Raw genomic sequence first — 27,874 nt, forward strand, 5'->3', positions numbered from 1 at the left:
AATAATTTTTAGTAAATTTCCAGAGCTATGCAACCATTAATCCAATCTACTGTCAGAAGATCCCATGTGGGGATGGGGTCAGCTGGTCACTCCTGTTCTCACTCCTAGCCCCAGACAGCCACTAATCAACTTTTTGTTTCCACAGATTTGTCTTTTTTAGATTTCATTCTGTATTTTGTTTATTTGCATTAATACTTTCAAAGAATTGCCTTTTAATTTTGTTAATCTTCTCTTTTTTCTTTATTTCTTCAATTTTGAAAGAGTTCTTCTCAGTCCATCCCCGATGACAAGAGCAGGACATGGGCCTGTACTTCCTTTGATAATCCCTCAGGCTTCGGTTGGGCACAGTGTCTGCTCAGCCCCCTCTCTTTGGTGCCTGTGCTCATTTGTCAACAGAGACTTTAACATTTCCTGGGTGGCTTGCCCCAAATGCTGGTTTCCTCTAGATGTTGGAGTTCCAGCTTCTATGAAGGTCAACCCTAAAGCACTTGGAGGACAAAGGGTCCCAGTTTCTGGCTTAGACATCCAAGCCTCTGTCTGGGACCCCTAAATTTAAATTTACGCCAATGTGAGTCATGTGCTTAGAAAGAAAACAGACAGAAAGAATAGGAACTGGCTGGTCTGTGAAGTGGCTGGTTAGGACAGAAACTGGCCCAACCAACTTCTATTGCTAAGGAATTAGAAGACTCCTAGCATCATCCCTGAAGTAAAAAAGAAACAGGATATTTAAAGGACTAGAAGAAGAGTTTAAAGTCCTGTGTCCTTTTGTCTTTCTCAGCAAACATGTCTTTGTCATGTGCCCATGACTTCCTCACTTTTCCTCTACATGTGTTAACTATTGATTGGGCCTTATAGAAATTTCTCTGATCTTCTTTGTAGTCTGTACCATTGCCAATCACTGAGAAAGGGAAGGGAGCTAATATCAGGGACTTTATGTTTACCAGGCACTTTATGGAATTTTCTTTGTGTATATTCACAGCAGGAGTGCAGATATCCCTCTGACATACTGATTTCATTTCCTTTGGATAGAGTAAACCCAGGAATGTGATGGCCAGATCATATGGTAGTCCTATTTTAAATTTTTTGAGAAACCTCTGTACTGTTTTCCAAAATGCCTGGCCCTTTGAGATTGGTACAATTATCAATCTAATTTTAGAAATGAAGCAACTGAGAAAAGTTAGGTGACTTGCCCAGGCTCATTATAAACCAGTCACTTAGTGACTTCCTAGGTCACGCAGATGGTGTCAGAGCCAGAATGAAAGCTAAGATCTCTATCACACTGCAAATCTCATATTCCTTCTATGCCCCATTCCTAAAATATTAGGCTAGAAGGGACCCTGGATGTCATCAAGTGAAACAGTTCCCAGAAGTCAGTCTATCATTCAAATCTCCACACATTTTAAACTATCTATGTAACACCTAAACTAATATGACAATATTTTTATTTAAATAGATTTATAATTTTTAATAAAATATTTTTATAAAAGCTTTCTGTCATTACTGACAATGAAAAAACTAGTGTCATTTGCCATAAACAAGAAGTATACGGCTGAACTATTTTCAAAATATTCTTGTAGCTAAGCCAACCTCAAACTCAGTGCCTTATAACAAGGTGTGCTTATTCTCACATGCACAGGTCTGCAGGTTGGCTTAGTTTGATCTAGCTGGGCTTAGTTGGCCAGGCTCCAAGTTGTAGGTCTGCCTCACATATCTTATTCTGGAGCCCAAAATTAAAGAACAGAGGCTGTCTGTGGTTTGAAACTGGCACCCCATCATGTCTACTCATATTTCATTGGCCAAAGCAAGTCACACACCAATCCCAACATCAATAAGGCAGGGAAAGATAATTTGCTCACAGAGAACGGGGTGAGTATCTGATGAACCTTTATCCACCACATGTGAAAAAGAAATAGTCAGCATGATGAAAACAAAACAATACTTTAAAATTTTAGTTAGCCACCACTGCCTGCAGAAATGGGGTTTCCAAATAAAATACTGGATACTCAGTTAAAGTTTAATTTCAGATAAACAACAAATCATTTTTAGAATAAGTATGATCCATACAATATTTGGACATACTTCTCTTACGAGTCATTCATTGCCTTGTGTACTTTCATTTGCTTAATCTAGCAATTCTATGTAGAAATATTTTAGTCTAAGCCTGCTGTTTTCTTTTTATTTTTAAGGAGAGATTAGCTATGTTGCAATATTCCAGCATTAAACTGAGACTTTGCTTCAATGTAGAAACTGGGAAGAGAGCTGATCAGAAAGGAATAACTTTCTCATGATGTAATTCAATACCATTTAAAGTCCTTTCCATGCTCCTTGTAAAATCATCGCACATTCAACTAAGATTATCTGGCATACAAGCAGAGGAACTTTCCTCCTGCTTGTCCCATTCTCTGGTAAACTTCATCTTGCAGATAAAAAACTGAAGCCCAGGGGTCAGGTAAGAAGCTCATCCAACTGCATACAGCCAGAAGCTGACATCTGTCTCAGCTTGGGAGGCTCCAAATCCTGTCCCTTGGAAAAATAGAAATACTTAAATGTAGTTTTCTCTTTAAGATATTTGTTTATAATTCCAGAATGTTCTTAAAGTCAAACTTACAATTGTGATTTGAAGTTTAAGAAGTAGAAAATGAGGTGTAGGGTTTTCAGTAACTTCCTGCCAGTCATAATTTTTATATCAGCTTTGCTCAGCCCCAACCTTGATATACTGGAGCTATGTGGAGAGAAACACTTTTCAACATCCCCCAGATGCTTGAGATAAATGGCTAGATGCAGAATAGTTATTAATTAAAAGTCAGGTACTGTGGGCATCTTTTTGATGGTTCTGAAACTGCTAATCACCCGCTCTGTCTACCGTGGTCCTTGTGTAGGCCTGTGGGATTGAGCTGCTCAGGTATTTAATGAGAAAATGCCAAGACTAGGTTTAATTTACTTGAAGGCCGCCTCCCCTCAAATTCACACACAGAGAAGCGCAATTTCAGTGCAAACTGCAGAACATTAAGAATGTCTTAAATCCTTTGAAATCCTTTTCTATTGAATCATATGCTTGAGGGAAGGGACCCCAGACAATTAAATGGAAACAGATTTACTTACTTGGAAGATGAGTCTTTGTTCAAGTTGTGCTGATGATCTGGCAGGCCCTCTTTCTGGTTCAGATTTTACAAAGTCTGGACAGATCCTATCTCTTCCTCCTCCTCCTCCTTCATGGAGCCTTCCCAGATCTCACCAGCATCCAGAGTTGAACTCTGAATTTATAGCTTTTGTTCCCTGTGTCATTTCTTTGGTAATGAACTGAGCCCGGCAATAGGATGTCACCAACATTGTGTGTATGTGTGGTGGGTGAAAGGGCACTGGTATATAGTTAGGTTACAACACTGCTATATACTGAAAGTATATTAGGACTGAAAGTCCTTATCTTTATTTATCTTTGCTTGTCTTCATGTCTTTGGGGTTGGCAAACTGTTTTCAAGAGCCACTATCTTTATATCATCAACAAGGGAACACATTTACTCTCTCATCCCTGGAGTGTTCTTCCTGCTCCTTCTTACCTAACTCACTTCTTATGCTAAACAGCCAACTGCAACTTGAGTTGCAGGAAGATGTCCCTTATCCTTGCATCTGAGTTATGTGCCCTCTGTGATATGCTCATGGCCCCTTCAACTACCAACACCAGGGCTCAGACAACGTTTTCTATAAAAGGCCAGCAAGTAAATATTTCTAATTATGCAGGCCATATAAAGTCTCTATCACAACTACTCAACTGTGTCACTGTAGCTCAAAAGCAACCATGCATGTGGCTGTGTTTCAACAAAACTTTATTGATGGACACTGAAATTGGAATTTCATATCATTTTCATGGACCGGGAAATATTACTCTTTTTAAAAATTGTTTCTGACCATTTAAAAAATGTAAAAACCATACTTAGCTCCCAGTTGTACAAAAAGGGATGTGGACTGGATTTGGTCTTTGGACTTTGCCATGGTTTGCTGATCTCTGATCTAAGCTCTTGTTTGTTTACTTGACTTTTTAAACTCAACACAGTAAAAGCTCCCCTTGAGGACCTCCCATCTTAGCACATCTAGGACATAGCAGGGTGCCTGGCTTGTGTGCTGGAGGTTGATCTCTACGCACCTCAGACTGCATGAGTAATCACCTTTCCTGCCCACCATAGTCTTCATGTGGGCCAGTGGGATGGATGACTCAAATGTTTAATGAGAAAATGCTTTAGTTGGTGAATTAGTCCATTTTCCCACTGCTGACAAAGGCATACCCAAGACTGGGCAATTCACAAAAGAAAGAGGGTTGACGGACTTATAGTTCCATGTGGCTTGGGGAGGCCTCACAATCATGGGGGATGGTGAAAGGCATGTCTCACATGGCGGCAGACAAGAGAAGAGAGATTGTGCAGGGAAACCCCTTTTGAAAGCTATCAGATCTGGTGAGACTTATTACCTATCACGAGACAGCAGGGGAAAGACTGCCCTCATGATTCAATTATATCTCACCAGGTCCCTCCCACAACATGTGAGAATTCAAATTGAGATTTGGGTGGGGACACAGTCAAACTGTATCATTCTGTGGCCCCTCTTGAATCTCATGCCCTCACATTTCAAAACCAATCATGCCTTCCCAACAGCCCCCAAAGTCTTAACTCATTTCGGCATTAACTCAAAAGTCCACAGTCCAAAGTCTTATCCAAGACAAGGCAAATCCCTTCTGCCTATGAGCCTGTAAAATCAAAAGCAAATTAGTTACTTCCTAGATACCATGAGGGTACAGGCATTGGGTAAATACAGCCATTCCAAATGGGAGAAATTGGCCAACATAAAGGGGCAACAGGCCCCATGCAAGTCCGAAATCCAGCAGGGCAGTCAAATCTTAAAGCTCCAAATGATCTCTTTTGAGTCTATGTCTCACATCCAGGTCACACTGATGCAAGAGGTGGCTTCTCATGGTCTTGGGCAGCTCCTCCCCTGTGGCTTTGCAGGGCACAGCCCTCCCAGCTGCTTTCACAGGCTGGCATTGAGTGTCTGTGGCTTTTCCAGGCACACAGTGCAAGCTGTAGGTGGATCTATACCATTCTGAAGTCTGGAGGTTGGTGGTCCTCTTCTCACAGCTCCACTAGGCAGTGCACCTGTAGGGACTCTGTGTGGGGCTCCAAGTCCACATTTCCCTTCTGCACTTCCCTAGCAGAGATTCTCCATGAGAGCCCCACTCCTGCAGCAAACTTCTGCCTCAACATCCAGGCATTTCCATACATCCTCTGAAATCTAGATGGAGGTTCCCAAACCCCAATTCTTGACTTCTATGCACTGGCAGGCTCAATACCACATGGAAGCTGCCAAGGTTTGAGGTTTGCATCCTCTGAAGCCACATCCTGAGCTCTATGTTGGCCCCTTTCACTGATGGCTCGAGTGGCTAGGGTGCAGGGCACCAAGTCCCCAGGCTGTACACAGCACAGGGACCCTGGGTCTGGCTAAGGAAACCACTTTTTCCTCTTAGGCCTCCAAACCTGTGATGGGAGGGGCTGCCATGAAGACCTCTGACATGCCCTGGAGACATTTTCCCCATCGTCTTGGGGATTAACGTTTGGCTCTTCATTACTTATTCAAATTTCTACAGCTGGCTTGCTTGGATTTTCCTCAGAGAATGAGATTTTCTTTTCTATCACATTGTCAGGTTGCAAATTTTCCAAATTTTTATGCTCTGCTTCCCTTATACAACTCAATGCCTTTAACAGCACCCAAGTCACCTCTTGACTACTTTGCTGCTTAGAAATTCTTCTGCCAGATACCCTAAATCATCTCTCTCAAGTTTAAGGTTCTGCAAGTCTCTAGGGTAGGAGCAAAATGCCACCAATCTCTTTGCTAAAACATAACAAGAGTCATCTTTGCTTTGCTCCATTTCCCAACAAGTTCCTCATTTCCATATGAGATCACCTCGGCCTGGACTTTATTGTCCATATCACTATCAACATTTTGGGCAAAACTATTAAACAAGTCTCTAGGAAGTTCCAAACTTTCCACATTTTCCTGTATTCGTGGCGCCCTCCAAACTGTCCCAACCTCTGCCTGTTACCCAGTTCCAAAGCTGCTTCCACATTTTGGTTATCTCTTCAGCAGCACCCCACTCTACTGGTACCAATTTACTGTATTAGTCCATTTTCATGCTGCTGATAAAGACATACTTGAGACTGGACAATTTACAAAAGAAAGAGGTTTAATGGACTTACAGTTCCATGTGACTGGGGAGGCCTCACAACCATGGCAGAAGGTGAAAGACATGTCTCACATGGCGGCAGACAAGAGAAGAGAGCCTGGGCAGGGAAACTCCCCTTTTTAAAACCATCGGATCTTGTGAGACTTATTCACTATCACGAGAACAGCAGGGGAAAGAGCTGCCCCCATGATTCAGTTACATCCCGCTGGGTCACTCCTATAACACGTGGGAATGCAAGATGAGCTTTGGGTGGGGACACAGCCAAACCATATCAGTCGGGTATAAATTACATGATGCACTCTTTGTCCTCCACCACACCCAGCAGGAAAAAAGTTCAAAATCAATGCAACTTGATAATATTAAAAGGGGTTTTAAATCCTTTAGCATCTTCTGTAATTGAATTGTATGCTCAAGAGAAGGGCCCCCTTACATCTGTGTAATGTGGGTATCAATAAAAATAAAATAAAATAAGGGCCCCAGACATAGTGCTGTAAATAGAAATATTCTGCTTCTTTCCCTCTGCCCTACCACATCTTAGTTCAATAGCTCTGCTCACCTGCAAAACCCTCCCTGCTGGTAAAAGTCTCTCCAGGCTTGGATAATTAATAAATTATCTCCTTCTCCTCCATGAAGCCTCCTCAGGCCCATGAGTTTTTGTATAAGCTGTTCCCTCTGCTTGCAATGGTCTTCTTTGTGGCTCATTCCTTGTGACATAGGACTCAGCTTTAATGTCACATCCTCAGAGAAGCTTTCTCTGACCACTCTGATGACACAGACACCCACCTTCTTTCTGCATGTTAGTACTGGTCCTTTCCCTTCCCAACACTGTTATGATTTGCAACTCCTTATCTACTCATGGGTTTGATTTTTGGATCGGCCGTCTAGCATAGCTCCTGACACACAGCAGGTACTCAATAAATATCTGCTGAATAAATGAACAAAAAGTTGGCTTCCTCAGTCACATTGCCTACATTTAAATTCCAGAACCCCACTTCCTAAACTCTTAGGAAATTTACTTGTTAAGCCTTTTTTAATGTGTAAAATGCACATCACCAAATCCATGATGTTGTTGTAAGTATAAAATGAGAATAGCTAAGTATGGTGCCTGCCACATAGTAAGCATATGAGCAATATCTATCTATCCAACCATCCATATAACAACTATTTATCATCTACCATTTTTATATCTATTGTAATCTATCCTACTTATCTACTATCTATCAATCATCATCATCATTCAATTTATTCTCATCTCTTGAATGAATAAATTCATATCAGAGATAATCCCACTAAACGTTTTATACCCATTTCTTTGTCTTTGCTTACACTATGCTCGAGACCTCTAATATCACTTTATTCTGCGTAGAAACCAGGATAAACAAACTAAATCATCAGAGAGAGATTTCTCATGTTTTCTGTTTCTCACCATGTAATTGTCCTTGGCTTATATGCACAAACATGCACCCACTCCTGGACAGCTCTCTCGGTAGGAAGAATGAATTCTGAGCTACTATGTCATCATAGAAATTTTACACAACATGAGGAAAATAAAAAGTGATCCTGTGGATGCTGGTTAGTTGAAAACAGTCATCTTAAAATCTATTTTTTAAAAAATCTCTGCTTCAACATTCAGCACTGGTTGGTCTTCATCAAACCGAGACTTCTGCTAATGAAAGCAAGACTCGCTTGTCCAAAACTACAGAAAGGTACGAGGAGTTAATTGTTGCAATTATCCACTGAGTGGACTTGGACTGAGAATCCCTTAAAGGATGGATTGCTAATTGCTGCTAAATGGCGATTAGATTACACTCTCTATGTTTTCAAAATGAACTTGAGTTTAGCAGACCTTAAAGAATTATCTGAGTCAAAGTAAAGGGCAGAAAAGATGTCCTCAGAGTTTGATGAAAACATATACACATGAGCATAAACTCAGAACTTGTTTGCAAAGTATTTCTGTTAGTCCTTGCTTTCCAAGATATATATGATACCATATGCTTTATTAGACCATAACTTATTCCTATTCCAAACAATTGATAAAGATGAGAAAATCAATGCCATTTCAGAAGTAGACATGAACTATAAAACTACAGATATAATTTTAATATTAATGCTGCATGGTAATATGTTTTGATGACTGTTTTTCATTAGCATGACCCTCTTTGAAGGGCTCATTATGGTTTTACAGACTTTCCATAGTAGGCAGCAATTGCAGCACCAGATTAAAGCAACAGTTTTTTGTTTTTTTTTTTTTTTGAGAAGGAGTCTTGCTGTGTCGCCCAGGTTGGAGTGCAGTGGCGCGATCTTGGCTCGCTGCAATCTCCGCCTCCCAGGTTCACACCGTTCTCCTGCCTCAGCCTCCCGAGTAACTGAGACTACAGGTGCCCACCACCACGCCCGGCTAATTTTTTGTATTTTTTAGTAGAGAGGGGGTTTCACCGTGTTAGCCAGGATGGTCTCCATCTCCTGATCTTGTGATCTGCCTGCCTCAGCCTCCCAAAGTGCTGGGATTACAGGCATGAGCCACTGCACCCGGCCTAAAGCAACATTTTTAAGCAAATATTTAAAAATATCTCAATATCTTTACACGGCTTCTTTTGTTTGGCCTTGGTTTAAGTACATACTGCATGTGCATCCTGGGGGCAAGCACTATATCTTGACATTTCTCTAGTTTCTGTTGCCCCTAGCACAATAATTTGATAACTTATTATTAAATAATTAAATTATTAATTAAATTAATAATTAAATTAAAAATTAAAAATTATTAATTTAGCCTAGCACTAAACTAAAGCTGGCTAAGTTAATAATACATGGATGAATAAATGAATGAACAAATAAACATCATGCAATGATGTAAATTCAACAGCATGCTACTCAATATAAGAGCCAACATTAATCCCTTAGGAGTTCTGTCTCTAAAGTCGATGTAGAAATATGTTTCCTCCTTCCTAAAATTTTCTGTTCAACAATCTTCAGTTACGAAGCTGGCTACTGAGGGCTTAAAATATATTTGGAATGTGCACCCCCTGGCTTCATGTCAGGATCCATTTTATTGGTATTGTCTTTCTATACCTTTACGTGGATTAAAACAAAACAGATTGGGAGATGTTGTCCCTAAATGCCCTGTTAAAACAGTAAAAGAAGGAATATCTACAAGCAAGTTGCTTTGAAGCACTGTGTGTGAACGCACAAGAAAGGACAGGAAAGAAAAACATCCTCCATTACCTGCAATGAAACAGAGTTCCAGGTCTGACTTGAACCTGAAGTTCTGGTACCACTATCTGGAACCCACCCAAGAAGTTTGCAATCTGCAAGAGGAATATCATGGTAGGTTAAATAATGACCCCCAAAGATATCAGGTCCTAATCCCTGCAACCTATAAATATTAACATATGGAGAAAGGGTCTTCACAGATGAGATTACATTAAGGATCTTGAAATAGGAAGATTATCCTGAATAACCTGGGTAAGCCCTAAATATAATCACAAGAATTCCCATAAAAGGAAGGAAGAGAGATTTCAGACAGCCAGAAGAGGAGAAGCTAATTTAACTCTGGGGGCAGCAATTAGAGTGGTGTGACCACAAGCTGAGAAATACCAGCAGCCCTGAGAAACTGGAAGAGGCAAGAACAAATTCTCCCCTTGTTCCCCTGGAGGGAGCCTGGCCCTGCGAATGCCTTGATTTTGGCCCATTGAAGCTGATTTCGTACTTCTGGCCTCCAGGACAGTAAAAGCGTAAATTTCTGTTGTTTTAAGCCAACAAGTTTGTCATAATCTGTTACAGCAGCCACAGGAAACTAATACAAATATAGAATTTTATTTTTATTCAGATTGGAACCCAAATCCAGATATGTTCCATAAATTCTTATGACGACTTTTTATTACTGCATGACAGTTTGTTAGAAATGCAGAATCTCTGGCCCCATCTTCAGAATCAGAATTTGCAATTTAACAAGATCCCAGGTACTCCATATACACTTTCACATTTGAGACTTGCTGCTCTAAATGACTCTGCAGCCTTTTGGTGAGAAGCTGCTTCTCAGTTATCTGAAGGTGTAGGGTTAAGTGTTGTATTAACAGGCTGGTGAAGATCTTACAATGTATGAGGAAAGGGCTAGCAGTGCAGGTAAAAATCCTTGTCTCAAACTGGAATCCCAGCACACCTTATACCTTACACCTTGAGAAGGAATGTGTAAGTGGCAGCTATCTTGGAGCTGCATCAGGTGAGACCAGGATTCTTTTTTTTTTTTTTTTTTTTGAGACGGAGTCTTGCTCTGTCACCCAGGCTGGAGTGCAGTGGCCGGATCTCAGCTCACTGCAAGCTCCGCCTCTCGGGTTTACACCATTCTCCTGCCTCAGCCTCCCAAGTAGCTGGGACTACAGGCGCCCGCCACCGCGCCTGGCTAGTTTTTTGTATTTTTTTAGTAGAGACGGGGTTTCACCGTGTTAGCCAGGATGGTCTCGATCTCCTGACCTTGTGATCCGCCCGTCTCGGCCTCCCAAAGTGCTGGGATTACAGGCTTGAGCCACCGCACCCGGCCGAGACCAGGATTCTTAAAGATGGTGTTCAAATGCCTAAAAATGATTCTGTTATTTACATGACCAAATCACGCACTTTCCATTTATCCTAAGTTTTAACAGAAAAAAATTTCTGATGGTCAGAGCTGTCCCTAGAGAAGTGAGCTTCTGGGTACACATTACATGAATGACATATTGACAAAGATGTTACAGGGACACAAATTTAAATGTGATTAGAGTGAACAGGTGACCTTTAACTTTTCTTTCCATAGAAAGCTTGTATTTGTGGGATTCTTAAACACCATCTAATGTCATATTTACACTTCTTTAACAAAGCAAACAGGCTGAATTATAGCTTCTATAGCCAAGAGAAAACTCATTAAACAGTTTGGATGGATTTCAAAAGCTATGCAAGACTATTTCCTGACCTATAGAAAAATCCAGTAGAGGAAATTTACCTGTCAAACTCCTGCTTTAATAGGCAACAGTGAAATGCTGGAGTCAACAACACAATCTATAAATGTGCATGGCAGCTAATTTTTAATTGGCACTTTCTCTTGCACCTGCCATAGGAGTTTCACACATTTATCAAAATACTGAAAATGCTTACTTAGTATTTGCAATCTTGTTCCTTTCACATGTGATCAACACTACACAAATTAGTGTCCCTCTGAACACTCACGGATAATTGGAGCACAAAAAAGATCACTTTACAGCTACCTAGCTGGAAGGGGTTTCAGGGTTAGTTTCAACTCTTTCATCCTACAGGACAGAAAAACAAAACAAAACAAAACAAAAACCCTGTAGGGAGTTAGAAGACTACTTCAACTTTATCAAATGAGGCACCCAGGGTTAGTAGACAGATGTGTACGCTGCCTGTTTCAAACTCTCAATAGTATTGGAAGTTTCTAGGGTGATAGGACACCTGAGTAGAGACATGGTGGGGAAGGAGATGAAGTGAGGGCAAGACTATGAATCTTCTATACTAGACTGAATAGAGTCCCCCAAAATTGCATGTCAGTTTAGAACTTGAGGATGTAACTCATCTCTTTACCTGGAAATAAGTCTTTTCAGATGTAATTGGCTAAGAAGAGGTCATACTGGATCAAGGTGGGCTCTAAATCAAACGACTGCTTTCCTTATAAGTAAGCCATGTCACAGCCATACACACAGAAAATAGCACTATGTGAAGACAGAGGCAGAAGTTGGAGTGATGCTGCTACAAGCCAAAGAATCCTGAGGATTTCTAGCAACCCCTAGAAGCTAGGAAGAGGCAAGGAAGGGTCCCCCCTTACAGCTTTCAGAGGAAGCATGGCTTTGCCAACATACTGATTTTGGATTTCTAGCCTCCAGAATTGTGAGAGGATAAATTTCTGTTGTTTTAAGCTACCCAGTTTGTGGTAATTTGTAACCGCAGCCCTAAGAAACTAATACCTACAGCCCTTGTAATCCCAGCACTTTGGGAGACCAAGGTGGGCAGATCACTTGAGGTCAGGAGTTTAAGACCAGCCTGGCCAATATGGTGAAATCCTGTCTCTACTAAAAGTACAAAAATTAGCCAGGCGTCATAGTGCATGCCTGTAATTCCAGCTACTTGGGAGGCTGAAGTGCAAGAATCACTGGAACCCAGGAGGTGGAGATTGTGCCACTGCACTCCAGCCTGGACAACAGAGCAAGGCTCCATCTCAAATAAAACAAAACAAAGCAACCCGGAAACTAATACATACCATCCCAATGTAGAATGAAATATGCCGATGATGCCAACATTTACATTTATGAGATATTTACGATGATCCAGGCACTATGCTCAGGCAGTAAGATTAGCAAATGTTAGAGCAGAAGAGACTTTTAATAACTTTATCATGATTTAGGTGCTCACATGTATGAGTTCGCTTACCATTTACAACCATCATGGACCTAGTCCTTTCATCAACTCCACTTTACGATTAAGGAAAGTGAGGCACAGGATCAAGTGTTGATGTGCTAGTCATTGCAAAGGAAACACATTTAAGATAAAATCAGCTATAGTGTCCATTGTCTGCACCTCTTTTGTGTCATGATTTTGTTTGTATTTACTCACTTTGAGTGCAACTCAGTCACTCAGTGCCTCTGCCTGTCTGAGATATTCCTCATGGCAGACACCACAGGATATGGTAGAAAAAGCCCCTGAGAGAGCTCAGAAGATGTGGCTTTCAGGGGTGGCTTTTCTATTTACTGCTTGTGTGGCCCTCGGCAAGATACTTATTCATTAATTTTTAAGCCAGAAGAGGCTTCTACAGTGATCTGTATCAATATCCCCTCTACAGATGAAAAAACCCCTAAGATCCAAAGGGGTTCAGATGTGCTGAAGGTCACACAGCTAATCAGTGGCTTAACATTCACTTTAAAGTAAGTCTTACTCCCTGTAAACACACATTAGAAATGTTTCAATCTCGATATCTAGTTTGCTTTACTTTGGGGTCAGATTTTATAGATTCAAATCCCCCGTCTTCCTCTTACCAGGCATATAACCCCAGGGCAAATGACTTTTCCTGTATTCCAGGACATTTTTATTTTTGGGACAAGGTCTTGCTCTGTTGCCTAGGCTGGAGTGCAGTGGTGGAATCACTGCTCACTGTAGCCTCAACCTCTTGGGCCCAAGTGATCCTTCCACCTCAGCCTTCCAAGTAGTTGGGACCACAGGCACGTGCCACTACGCATGGCTAATTATTATTATTATTATTTTTTTGAGACGGAGTCTCACTCTGTTGCCCAGGCTGGAGTGCAACTGCATGATCTCGGCTCACTGCAACCTCTGCCTCCCAGGTTCAAGCGATTCTCCTGCCTTAGCCTCCCAAGTAGCTGGGATTACAGGTGTGTGCCACCACACTTGGCTAATTTTTAAATTTTTAGTAGAGATGGGATTTCACCATGTTGGCCAGGGTCGTCCTGACCTCAGGTGATCTGCCTGCCTCAGCCTCCCAAAGTGCTGGGATTACAGGTGTGAGCCACTGCACCCAGCCTATTTAAAAATTTTTTTTTATTAAGACATGAAGTCTTGCTATATTGCCCAGGCTGGTCTTGAACTCCTGGGCTCAAGTGATCCTCCTGCCTTGGCCTCCCAAAGTGCTGAGATTACAGGTGTGAGTCACTACACCTGGCCTAGTCTTAACATTAAAATAGGATAGAATAGTATCGATCTCCTTATAATTTTGTAAAGACTAAATAACATGGTCCAATGAGAGTAGTTTGGATAATATCTACACCATATTATTATGGGTTTAAATACATCATCTATCTTCATTTGTGAGGCTTTTGATAAAGGCAAAAATCCTTCAATACTTATTATTATTTTCAAAATGGATCACTACATAAGAAAACATTTTAACTTCACTTATCATTTATTCATTCATTAACCAAATATTTATTGAATATCTATTATCTATAGGCACTGTTCCAGGTTCTGGGACATCACAGTAAGAAAATACACTGAACTCCCTTAAATTCTGCTAGGTGTGAACAGTAGAAATGTGGTCAGTGAAAGAAAAAAATTAAAAGAAAATTCTAGTAGGATTAGAGGACAATAATTAAATAACAATTAAGTAAATTATTTATTAGAAGGTGCTAAGTGCTAGAGGGAAAAGTAAAGCAGAAAAGTGGATAAGTAATACAGATGGGGTAAAGGGAACTGAACAAGAATTGACCTTTTAAATAGGGTGGCTAAGGAAGGTGACATTGAAGGAATATTTGTGGAAGGAGGGGGAGCTACCCATGTAGATATCTGGGCAAAGGGTATCCAACAAAAAGCCAGTGCAAAGCTGCTGAGGCAGTAGTGTGCCTAGCATGTCAATGGACTAGCAAAGATTTCAGCGTGGTTGGAATAGAGTGAGTGTAGGGGAGAGTTGTAGGAAATGAGACTGGAAAAGAAACAGGAGCCAGGCCATGAGGTGTCTCTACAGCCATTGAGGTACCTTGTTTTTTTTTAAACTTTGCATGAGTTATAAAGGTACTGGGTAGTTTTAAGCAGAGGAGTGTATCGTTTGACTTATAGTTTGATCATGAAACAGGTAGTTCAGCTGCTGCTGTGTTGAGAATAGATTAGAGGAGACAAGGTTGGGTGCAGAGACATCATTTAGGAGGTTTGATACATACAATGTTACATGTTGACCAAAACAGCTTTGTTTTCCTTCCAGGTACACACGAAGCCTACATTTTCCAGCCCCTTGGTATCTGGGTGGAGTCATATGTCTTGAAGTAGACAACAGAATGTGAATGGATATATCTTCTTTCCAGATCTGCCCCCTAAAGGTCTCATGCTTTTATATGCTCCCTTTGGCCTGTGGGGCTGGAAGCCAAGAACTCAAACAGTAGAGGCATATGATGGAAGCAGGGCGGGTCCCTAAGTCATCACTTAGGTAGAGAAGAGCTACCCAGGAGTGCCCCCAGCCTGTATAAAACAGAGATGTAAATGAGAAATAAACGTTTACCATGCTAGGCCACTGAGAGTTCGGGATATTTTTTACCATTTTCTGTTACAGCTCTAGGGAGCTTTACACTGACAAATACAAGAGGCTAGTTCAATAAACCAGGCAAGAGATTGTAATGGCTTGGATCTGGGTGTTAGCAGGTTATGAAAGGTGACTGGACACTGCATACATTTTGAGGTAGCCACCTACTAGATTTTCTGACCGATTTGAAAAGGAGAATAACAAAAGCATCAGGGATGGTGTCAGGGATTTTGGTGTGAACCATTGGAAGGATGGGGTTGTCATTAACGGAGCCAGGGAAGACCACAGGCAGAAGAGGTACGTATGTTAGGGGGCTGTGAGACAGGGGGTTTCAGGAGTTCAGATTTTGGCGTAAGAGGTCTTAGATGATTATCATTTGTACATGGACATGCTCAGTGTTCAGTTATAACACTGTACATGGTAGTGTGCTGGCCAGCTTGTACCAGCTTATGAGAACCAATTACCAGATTTGCAGGAGTTTTATGAGCCAGTTATTAAACTATTAGTAACTGGAAGTCAGTCATAGTGAGAGTATTTATACCCTAGAAGTTGGCAAGTGCTCAAGTCAGGGTTTTTTTTCCCCCAGGAGTTGGTTGTTAAACATTTAGCAGCACCCCATTAGGCATAAGAGTTGAGGGAGAGGTCATGTTTACAAATGAGGTAATATCTTTATGATTTATTTTCCCCCAAGACATCTTAGAATCTCTCTAGTGTCAGAAATATCTTCCATTTAATGATATTTTTTCCTGGTCATGTTCTATTAACCAATGCTGTTTTTAGACAACTAGTACATGTACAACACCATTAAATGTGGTTCACTGTGTGATAACTGTTATACACTGAAAACGTTCAGTATTTTACTTCTATTGTCTATTCTATTTGAGGCAACAAAAAATAAAATTAAATAATCTCAGTCTTAAATCTCAATACGCACTTATGAGTCTTTTGTAAAATTCCCCACATTTGTAATATCCCAGACATTCTCATCTTTATTTATTTAGAGTCAAATACCTGCTGAACACGATCACTACTAACTTCAGATTATCCATTCATAAAATAAGGATTATGTTTTCCCTGCGTACCTCACCAGATAATTGTGGAGAGCAAATGAGGCAATGCACATAAGAGTGTTTTGTCAATTGTAAGCAAACAGAACGAATGTTGATAGATCTGAAATAAAATGACAGAGTCTCTGCATCGCCTGTGGTCTTCAAAAGATTTATTAATGCCTTTTTGTGGATGGCTAGGTACCACTTAGAGTCAATTGGGCTGACATGTTCCTGCTGTTCTAGAACTTGATAACATGATGACTTATCATGGAAATTAATCTGGAAGAACTCCATGCCAACTTATATTTAAGGTATGCAAGAAGAATATAAGGAAATGCTTTCTTATTTCTTTACTTCGTTACTTTCCTTACCGTGGACACTTCCTCATTCCTGGAAAGGAATATAACTATTCATCAGCTATAATGATGGAATCTCATTTTTGTATGTTGTATTTTTACCTTTAACTTTTAAACAATATCTGTTGCTGAAGGTGCATTTCTCAATATTTGAATTCAAACTGAGTTAAAAGGAGAAAAAATACAGAAAATAGTCATACATTATGAGATACAGTGAATAAAATTAGTTTTATTATTTATATTTACTCTATAGTCCCAATAAATGGGATTTCCAATATTTCCATCCTTTTAATATTTTATTAAAAATGGCCAATTGGAGGATTAATACATAGAAATATTTATATAAATACATCAGTATAACTTACATAGAAATGCTTATAAAAATAAAATGTCAGGGGATTCTTATGTGCTTAAATGTCTTTCAAAGTGCTTGTAAGCCTTGCATGCATTTTGGTATCCTTGCTGCTGAAGATTCATGAAAGTGATTAGATCAAACATGAGGAGCTGTGTCATATAAAGTAGGAATTATTGTCTGCCCAGTTTGACGCTGTATTTGCATGAAACTTCTTCGAACAACTAAATGGTTGGTTCATGCGACTGGAAGGCAAAGGTTGGATATGTTTGGGACAATAGTTAAGCCAATTTTGAGAGAAATCTAAATACTAGAAGAGCTTAATGTCTATTTCCTTTTATTAAAGCTGGTGCTATGTATGCATATTTGAGGGGCCATACTGCAAAATGGGTGATTTTTTGAAATTCTTGTGATTTTTGAGATTCCTTTAATTTCAATGAAGGCATAAATTTTCATTAACTTATAGAAACCTGATGAAAAACACTAAGGTGAAATGCCTGACAGGGTCCCATCTCATTCAACATTTTTTCTCTAGTGTTTCATAGACCCAGATGCAACACTGCAGTGAGTATATTAGGCATGGTGACTACACTGAATGACAGAATCAACACAACATCGTGAAGTTGGAAGGAGAGTAAAATTAGTAAGAAGACATGTAATAGGCACACGTGTAGCCCTAATGTAGGTTAAAAACATCAGTTGCATGAGTATAACAACACCTGTGATATACCTTGATATTGGCAGGGTCTTCGTCTCATTGGTCTCCAGAGTCCTGGATATTTTTTCTAGTCCTAACTGTTTTTCATGTGACAAGCACTTTATATTTTCTGATCAGCTTCATATGGGCACAACTGACCATGCCTTGCCTGCATCAGACACCTGTTTCTTCCTTCTGGGAGTTGGATAGCTGATGATCTGGTTAGCATCTGTATTAGTCTGTTCTCATGCTGCTAATAAAGACATACCTGAGATTGGGTAATTTATAAAGGAAAGAGGTTTAATTGACTCAGTTCTACATGACTGAGGAGGCCTCACAATCATGGCAGAAGACTAAGGAAGAGCAAAGAGACGTCTTACATGGCAGCAGGCAAGAGGGCCTGTGAAGGGGAACCCCCCTTTATAAAACCAGCAGATCTTGTGAGACTTACTCACTATCATGAGAACAGCACAGGAAAGATGCATCCCCATGATTCAGTTACCTCTCACTGGGCCCCTCCCATGACGTGGGAATTATGGGAGCTACAATTTTAGATTTGGGTGGGGACACAGCCAAACCGTATCAGTGTCCATGCATATACAACTTGGAAGTGTGGAGGAATCAATGTGCCATAGAGCAAGCCTTTGCAAATGGAAACTGACATGAGTAGATCAATATATCTCATTTCTGCATGGTTCTGAGAAGCAATTGTTTATATTGTAGCCTCTCAGAGACTGGTGGACCTACAAGATCTGGCAATCAGTCATATCTGCTGCTATGTAGAGGCAGGTAGGATATTGTACTATCTTTTTGGCTCTTTTGTCTCCTGCTCCTCTTGACTTTCCCCTATTCTTGTTCCCTTTAGGGGATCCCAGGGTAAGATTACCCCTCTTCCCTGCCACCCCTTATTTGACTTTACCATCTCCTAAAATAAACACCAGTTGTAAAAATATGTCACATATATGAAAAAGACTTGGGGTTTTGATGGTAAGTTAAATGTGAGGAAGAGAAGGATATGACTACATTCAAAAAAACCTCAGCTCAAAATTAGACTACCTTTAACAAAAGAGACACTACAGGATTTGCTCAAATTCCTGCAGTTAATAAGAAGTGGAAGTTATATTTAAACTTCCCTCGCCTGAGTCTATAACACATGCTATGATCCTCTACATTATATGGAAGGAATTAAAATCTGTTTCACAAAATAAATGAATAAAGTATTAGAAATCTTCATCTTAAAAGAAACTCATCCTTTGGTGGTATATGAAGGTTGTCTTCAAGAAAATAAAATACTGTTATTTGGAAGATTTGAACTTATTACATGATTCTAATGAGAAAGATTAAGAGGAATAAGCAGAATAAAAACAGCAACCCAGCTAGGACAAGAAAAATGTAAAAAACTGTATATGCCAGTCACGTGCTGCCAAATGCTTTATAGACATCCTCATTTATATTCACAACATCCCTGTAAAGTGCTTACTGCTACCATTTCCACTTTAAAGACTGGAACACTGAGGTGTGGACAGATTGAGCAGTTTGGCAAAGGCCTGGTTATCAAGGAAGTGGTGGAGCTACGATCAGAACCCAGGTTAGTAGGACATCGAAACCCTTGTGCTTAATCGCTATGGTGTCTTGTCACTGCAGAGATGCAGCATGAGCTCAGTGTTAGAAAGGAAATTTAATAATCAGGGGTCTTAAATATATAATCAGCTGCCCCTGTGGGGGTGAATTCCCTGTCTGCAGTGATCCCACAGCTGACCTGCTAGGTGTGATGGGGTTGATTCTCTTAAATGGAAACAGGGCAGACACATCATCAGCTCTGTTAATTCCTCCACATAAGTAGAGGTGGAGGGCAGGAGGCAGGCAAAACAGGATCCAAGGGAAGCAAAGCTGGTTTGGATAGCATCCAGGGGTCATTGAACAGAGGTATTGAAGGCTCGTATTAAAGTTGGGGCTGAAGTGGACTCAGAATTTGGCAAGATGGAACATGGCAATGGAAACAGGTATGTTGCAGTAAGGATCCAAAAAGGCCTGATTATTGAATGGGAAGAGCCACTGTGTTTTTAATCAGCATTCAGTACTTCTCAGACCAGCCTTTACCCCTTAAAAAGACCTTAAATGGAGTTGGCCTTACCAGGTTTCCGGAATGGCCTGGATATTCACATAGGGAGATATTGCAGAGGGAATTCATGCTTTACCAAGAGTTAGGCTGCATGACCTTCAAACCTTAAAACGCAGGAAGTCCAACTAATTTGGGAAGGCTAGTAAGGGCTGGACCACTGGGAGGAACTGCTCTAAGATATAACAGTTTTTTATGGTAACCCAAGAAGTTGACAACACCAACCTGGATTAGTTAGTAGCTGATTACCAGCAAAATCATTGTTTCATAATAAATTGCTAGTAAGATCTGGGAATAAAGAAAAATGTTGGCTCTGGTTTGAATCACACTAGACTTCTGACTCCATTCAAATCTTTTTAATGAATGCATTTAGGATAATCCCTTTAATTCTTCCCTCAGTACTTCTCCAATCAGGGAACACATGGAACTCCCATTAACTATCCTGAACAGTCGTTCATGCCCAGATACAGGGAAATCAGCCTAGAAGCACTGACAACAGTTTGCACAAAGTGGCATAAGACAGTGTGACTCATGCATAGCAGGCACATTTGGAATGCAGAAAATCACAATGCATGTAGTCCTACAGTCACCAAGAATTCCTCATCATTTCTTAAGGCAAGCTTCTCTTGTCTTTTCTCAATTATGCTTCATGTGCACTTAACTCAAAATTTAATTGAATTGGTTGCTTCACAGATGGGCTTAAAGGATGTTTTAATTTCTAAGCAGAGACAAAAGAAAGACTGGTATTCATTCTCAAGTTAGAAGCCATTAGGAAGGAGGAGGTTTTAGGGGGTTTGAAAGAGTTTAACCACCTTTGAAGGGAAGTGGCATGTTTTCGGAACATCAGGAGGATTTAGTTCTTAGTAAGGAGACAAGGAAGGGCAACTGGAGATGGATTGTAGATCAAGTCTGTCTAGGGCTAAAGGAATGTGAGGTACTTGTCCACCAGGGCTGCGTCTCTCAGTACTGCTAGTAAGAGTTACAGGGCTATGAAAGGAAGAAGATATCTTGGCGGGAGAAGGGAGGTGAAAGCCCAGTAGGAAAAAGTGAGAAGCATCAGGCAGGACTGAGGAAACTGGCAAGAGGTAAAGTCAGCTTGCTTCCTCCTGCATCCAGATCCCCTGGAACACAATTAATTATGTCTAAATTAATCCTTATACTAACTCAACACTATTCCCAACCCCAATCCCAACCCAAATACTAACTTAATGGAAGGTCAGTAATCTAGGGGGTTGATATAGTTTGAATATATGTCCCTGCCAAATCTCATGTTGAATTGTAATCCCCAAGGGTGGAAGTAGGGTCATGGGGCAGGTCCCTAATGGCTTAGTGCTGTCCTCATGACTGTGAGTTCTAATGACATATGGCTGTTTAAGTATGTGGCATCTCCCCACTACTCTCTCTCTTGCCCCTGCATTCCCCATGTGAACTGCTTCCTCCCACTTCATCTTCTACCATGAGGAAAAGTGCCCTGAGGCCTCCCCAGGAGCCAAGTGGATGCTAGCACCATGCTTCCTGTACGGTCTGCAGAAATGTGAGCCAATAAAATGTCTTTATACATTACCCAGTCTCAGGTAATTCTTTATAACAATGCAAGAATGGCCTAACACAGGGATGGAAATCCAGAAAGATCTTAAATAATTGTCCTAAAATGATTTTTAAAGTGCTATCGGTCTATGAAATTATGTTGAAAAATGATTTGCATTGGGTTAAATGATCTCTAGGAGTTATTTAACTCTCATGTCAGGTGAGAATTTTACAGGTGAAGAGTCTGAGGCTCAGAGAGGTTGCATAACATGGTGATCATAGGGCTTGCATGTAGGGGTGAGCTGGGCTAGGTACTGAGCTCACAGAGTCTAATTCCAGGGCAGCTGGTGAGGACATGACTGAAGGCCTGAAAGGTGCCCTCAGAAATGCAACTGTACACTGAGAGCTTGCCAGTGTCCAAGTCCTGAGCTAAGAACTTCCTGCGCATGCTAGTTTAATTCTCATTACAATGTACTGTGAGTTGGTACTGTATTAGTCTCCTTTGATGGATGAGGCTAAATTACTTGCTCACGATCACTTCATGCATAATCAGGGTGGGGTCTGGCACACAAACTCAGCATTGGTTGACCCTAGAATTCCAATTACTCATCTACACACAAAAAAACTCTTTCATACTCTTGAAAAACCAGATGAGAACCACATGGACCAGATGGGAGGCGATGGATACCCATTTTATAGTTGCACTGGTTACATTGCAGGTAATCAATGAATATTTGATCCAAATGAGTCAAATCACAGGAAGAAAGACTTTGATTAGATACGAAGGTGAACATAAACCTGAATACTGGAACCAGTGGCCTGGGAAGCAACTTTTCCAAAACAAGAATAATCACATCAGCAGGCTTAAGGGTTTTGGTGATCAATATTATTAATTCATAACCCTGGCTGTATTTTATTGGTAGGGTTAGGGACACTGCTATAGACTGAAGGTCTGTGTCCCTGAAAAATTCATATGATGAAATCTAACCCACACTGTGATGATTTCAGGAGTTGGAGCCTTCGGAAGATAATTAGATCACAAATGCAACAGCCTCATCAATGGAATTAGTGATATTATAAAACAGATCCAGAGAGCTTTCTTGTCCCTTCTACTATGTGAGGTCACAAGAAGATTCCATCTATGAACAGGAAAGTAGACCCTCACTAGAATGTGGTCGCACTGGCGCCCTGATCTCAGACTTTCTGCCTCCAGAACTATGAAAAATACATTTCTATTGTTTGTAAGACACTCCACAAATGGTGTTCCATTATAGCAGCCTGAACCTACTAAGGCAGGCACTTAAAAAAAAATAAAGTGACCTCACCAAGAACTGGTTAAATCAGAATCTCTGAGGATGAGGTCTGGATGAGGAACATTTAGAAAAAAATCTCCTCTGGTGACATTAATGTGCAGCCTAAGGTCCTTTCAACCTTTTGGTGCCTTGAACACTCTTTGAAACATCTTAATTGTCCTGATTGTTTTTTGTTGCTAGATATCTCTCCCCTGCATCTGAAACTAAAGAATACTAAACTATACCACAAGCCTGTTTGCTTCTAACACGTACACTGAAGACCGAAGTTAACAAAACGCCAGTTCTCAAATTCTAGCAAGTCCTAGACTTACCTTGAGGGCTCCTTAAAGACAGATTGTGGTGTTCCCCCGCTACACCCGATGTCTGATTCAGTAGGTATAGGGAAGGGCCTGAGAATCTTCATTTCTCACAAGTTCCAGGTGATGTTGATGCTGCTGGCCCAGGGACCACACCTTGAGAATCACTTTCACAGAAGGCTTGAAGGGACAGGGATAAGAAAGAATAAAGTTGTTTTCTGTTATACTCTATGAGTCTAACTTATTCAAGGTAAACTTTACAGCTAGTGGTGGAATTCCTGGGTCAGGGGAATCATTGACTGCTATCTTCTCATTTAATCTCCGTTTCTCTAGTCACTGCCATTTCAGCCTCCTGCCTTTCAGAAGTTTAGCCAGTTAGGCGCCAAAATTATAGGTCTTGATTTCCTGATTTGCCATAGACAAGTTTAGTTTGGCATCCTAGAGAGGTTGAAAATTTAGCCAAAATCGATCAGATTCTTTCATTTTCCAAAATCACTTGACAAAGTCCTCACTCTCAGGACTGGCTAGCTGGGAGTGGTGGCTGAGAATTGTTGAATCTCAGATGCACCGTATTGCAGGCAAGGTAAGTTGTGTCTGTGTCAAGAAACTGAATAGCAGGGTGAGGAGGAAGCAAAGCCAGCCCTGATCTGAGGTGCCATCAGAAAATTGTCAAAAAACCATCAAGGCTGGACTTAAGGGCTGGCACAGTAGGGCCCTCTACCATCTGGTCATGCAAAGCCAGGAAGACCTGGGGGGCGGTGGGAGCATCGGCTGCTTGTGTTAAGTGACTCTGTTTGCTGCTTGTGTTAAGTGACTCTGTTTGCTCTAGGTATTTGTTTCACGTCACACCCCTAGACAGTCTTCTTTAACTTAAAAGATCCACCATGGTTCCTGACTAGCTTCTCTTAGAATCCTCCGATAGGAGTGAGAGTTAAAAGATGATGTTCTTTCCTTAGTGAAGTGAGTGTAAGCATTTAACTCCCAAAGTGAACAAAAAAAGGAAATATTACCAACACCCCCAAAACCCTCTTCTATCTCCTCCCAGAGACTATCCTTATCTAGAGGGTAAGCTTACCCTGACCTCTAACGTTATAGATTGGTTTGCCTATGCTGCAACTTTATATAACTAGAAATATGCAGTAATTCAATTACGCCTGGCTTGACTTAATATTATGTTCATGAGATTTATTCATAAAAGTATCAGGAGTTTGTTTTCATTGTTCCATAGTATTTCAATGTATGTATTTATTTATCCATCCAATGTTTGAAAGACAGTAGAGGCCGGGCTCGGTGGCTCACGCCTGTAATCCCTGCACTTGGGGAGGCTGAGGCAAGTGGATCACCTGAGGTCAGGAGTTTGAGACCAGTCTGGCCAACATGATGAAAGCCTGTCTCTACTACAAATAAAAGCAATTAGCTGGATGTGGTGGCACGCATCTATAATCCCAGCCACTCAGGAGGCTGAGGCAGGAGAATCGCTTGAACCTGGGAGGTGGAGGTTGCAGTGAGCCGAAATCATGCCACTGCACTCCAGCCTGGGCAACAAGATCAAAACTCTGGAAAAAAAAAAAAAAGAAAGAGAGAGAGAGAAAGAAAGAAAAAAGAAAGAAAAGAAAGGAAAGACAGGAAAGAAAGGAAAGAAAAAGAAAAGAAAGAAAAGAAAGAAAAGAAAGAAAAGGAAGAAAGGAAGGAAGGAGGGAGGGAGGGAGGGAGGGAGGGAAGGAAGGAAGGAAGGAAGGAAGGAAGGAAGGAAGGAAGGAAGGAAGGAAGGAAGGAAGGAAGGAAGGAAGTTAGGCAGTTGCTACTTTGGGGCTCTCAATAGCAACACAGTTTTAATTATTCCTGTGCGAGTACTTCGGTGACCATTGCAGGCAGTTGTGTTGAGTGTATACTTAGGAGTAGAACTGCTGGGTCATGGGACATGCTTATGTTCAGCTTAATAGACACTACCAGACAATGTTCCCAGAGTGTATCAGTATGTGCTTCCAGATGTAGTACATGAGAGTTCCAGTTATTTCATGTTCATGCCAACACCTGGCAGAGTGGTACTCTCTTATCTATGTGGGATACATTCCAAGACCCCTAGCAGATGCCTAAAACCACAGATAGGACCGAATCCTATTTATACTATTTTTTTCCCACACATACATACCTATGATAAAGTTCAATTTATAAATTAGGCAGAGTAAGAGATTAACAACAATAACTAATAAAATAGAACAATTATAACAATATGCTGTAATAAAAGTTTGTGTAAATGTGGTCCCCCTTTCTCAAAATGTTTTATTGTATGTAATATTTTTGACCTGATGTTGACTGCAGATAACTAAAATCACAGAAAGTGAAACCAGGGATAAGGGACTACTGTGTTTTGTTTTGTTTTGTTTTTTGTTTAAACCATGCTGGTGTGTGTGTAATAGTATCTCATTGTGATTTTAATTTGCATTTCCCTGATGACTAATGATGTTGAACACCTTGTCATATATTTATTGCCATTTGACAATCTCTCTTTGATACATCTGGTTCAAGTTTTTTTTTTTCTCATTTTTCAGTTGGGTTGTCTGGCTTTTTCTGATTGATTTGTAGGAATTCTTTTTGTATTCTGAATTTGAACTCATTTTCATATATACATGATATACACGGTACAGAAGATTATATATAAATTGTGGCTTGCCCTCTTACTATCTTCATGGTGTCTTTTCATGAATGGTAAATATGCTTTTAAAGGATGTTTCCTCCCAAGTAGTCTCTCTTCTACAATTCTGGCAAACACAGAGAAAAAATTATTTGAACAAACGGAATAGTATGACTTTTTTTTTTGAGACAGAATCTTGCTCTGTCATCCAGGCTGGAGTGCAGTGGCGTGATTTTGGCTCATTTCAATCTCTGCCTCCTGGATTCAAGTGATTCTCCTGCCTCAGCCTCCCGAGTAGCTGGGATCACAGGCGCATGCCATCATGCCTGGCTCACTTTTTTGTACTTTTGGTAGAGACGGAGTTTCGCTATATTGGCCAGGCTGGTCTTAAAGTCCTGACCTCATGTGATCCACCCGCCTTGACCACCCAAAGTGCTGGGATTACAGGCGTAAGCCACCATGCCCGACTTCTGGTATGATTTTTGACAGTTTGAGTAGTAGTGAAATTAAAACCCTTTAATTGTCTGATGACCATGACCATATTTTTCTTCACTAAGTTATATGCTTGGGCCCCTGGGTACTCATTCTATATATACTACCTGCTCATCACAATCTCTCAAAAATGTTCAACTGTCAGTTGACTTTGATAATGTATCAAATACAAAATGACTTCTAGTTATTATTCAATCATCCCCATCTCACCAGTTCACACAGGGGACTATGGGAGGACTAGAAAAAGGAGAATGTTCGAATATAAACAAAGTGACTTCAAAAGACAACTGGGAAAGCAGAAAAAGGAGGTGAGGTTTTATTCAGCTGAAAATTAGACTTTGAATGAAGTCTTTTGAGAATGTTGGTTAAGTATCCTCAGAGGCCAGTTTCTTTTCCACATTTACACAGAAGACAATTTACATAAGTAGAAGCTTGGTATCAGAAGTAACCATAGAAACCTTGCCCTTCCATCGTATCGAGGGCATGTATTTGTTCTCCATTTAGTGTAATCTCCCTACACACTAGATATGTGGAGCTTTACATGTTGATGTATCATTTAATAAATGGATCAGAGTTGGAGGAAATGCTGGAGGAATTGTAAAGAGACTGGGAGAAGGGAGTGGAAGGAGATTGTTAAAATGAAGAAAACAAATCCTTAGGGGTTTTAGTGGAAATTGGACCTGCCTAGGAAGTTACAGACCTAGTCTATGATGGCTAAGGTATACAATTTTTACTGCCTAGAATTATGTAAACTCGGATTGAAAGGAAAAATGTTATAAAGTAAGGGGTTTACCCCATAGCTGTATTATAATTATTCTCTTAAAAATCCAATAAAGTGTGCTCTACTCTAGTCCTTGGGATCCTCTCTCTGGGAAACATGTGACATATCAATCACATCAGGTATGTGCAGGTCTGAGGCTGACTTCTCCGTGGCTTGTTGACTGAGAGCAAAGGTGATTCATGGAATTGAGTGACCCTTTGGGTCCACTGCAACTCCCTATCCTGGGACCCTCCCAATTAGACTGCTTCTAGATTTTTCTGGGTTCCATTAGCTATAAACTTAAACCCAAAGTACATATTGATGGCATTAAAAAATTCATCCTCTTGTTCAAATGATTAAAATTAGTATCAGCAACATCATTATTCATTATTTAAGGCATTTATTTCCCCACTCTGAGTGCTTCCTCTGAAATGATTTTTTTTGCAGCGCTTACTCCATTCCACTGAGTCTCCGAGGGAAAGGAAAACCAAAGATCAATGCAGTCCAGCTGACCTGATAGGCCAATGCTTTGATTTGAAATGTGTTGAAATCACAAGGACAGAAGAACAGAACATTATCATATTTCACTTAGGCATTCCATCAGCAAATATTCAACATGGCCAAGCAATGCATTTATAACCTTGTGGAGAAAACACTTAGATGATGTCATCAATAAATGAAGCCATTGGAGCATATTTTCATTTCAGAAATTCTGTGTCTGGGATTAATGGGCCCATGACTTGTAGCCAAGTGGAGGATTCTGAAGACCAGCCTTCTAACATAGAAAACAGTCATTTTTATACAAATGCTGTCACAAAATGCTCACTCATTCTAATAGGGAATGAGTATGGATTTCCTAGTGTAAAATAGTATCTCGGTAAAAGACACCTTGAATATCAATTTTCAGAAAAGAAAGGGGAAAATTGCCTAATAAATAATTCCCCAGTCACTATAATCATTTAATATCTTTTATGCCAACTTATATCAAGGTTTATATACTCCTTTGAAAAATAAAATCTGTCTCCATGCACTAAATTGCTTAAAACAT

At 40.5% G+C, this 27,874-nt stretch overlaps 1 long non-coding RNA gene across 1 annotated transcript in view; it reads left to right on the forward strand.

The window, feature by feature from the left end:
* The window catches only part of LOC105477612 (uncharacterized), a 41,345-nt gene extending 26,124 nt beyond the window's left edge, over positions 1 to 15,221 (forward strand). Inside the window, exon 3 of the long non-coding RNA XR_984812.3 lies at positions 14,916 to 15,221. This is a non-coding gene — a long non-coding RNA (uncharacterized lncRNA). The remainder of the gene's footprint in view (positions 1 to 14,915) is intronic.
* The last annotated feature ends 12,653 nt before the right edge of the window (positions 15,222 to 27,874 follow it).

The sequence above is a fragment of the Macaca nemestrina genome, chromosome 2 (assembly GCF_043159975.1).
Source record: "Macaca nemestrina isolate mMacNem1 chromosome 2, mMacNem.hap1, whole genome shotgun sequence".
Taxonomy (NCBI): domain Eukaryota; kingdom Metazoa; phylum Chordata; class Mammalia; order Primates; family Cercopithecidae; genus Macaca; species Macaca nemestrina.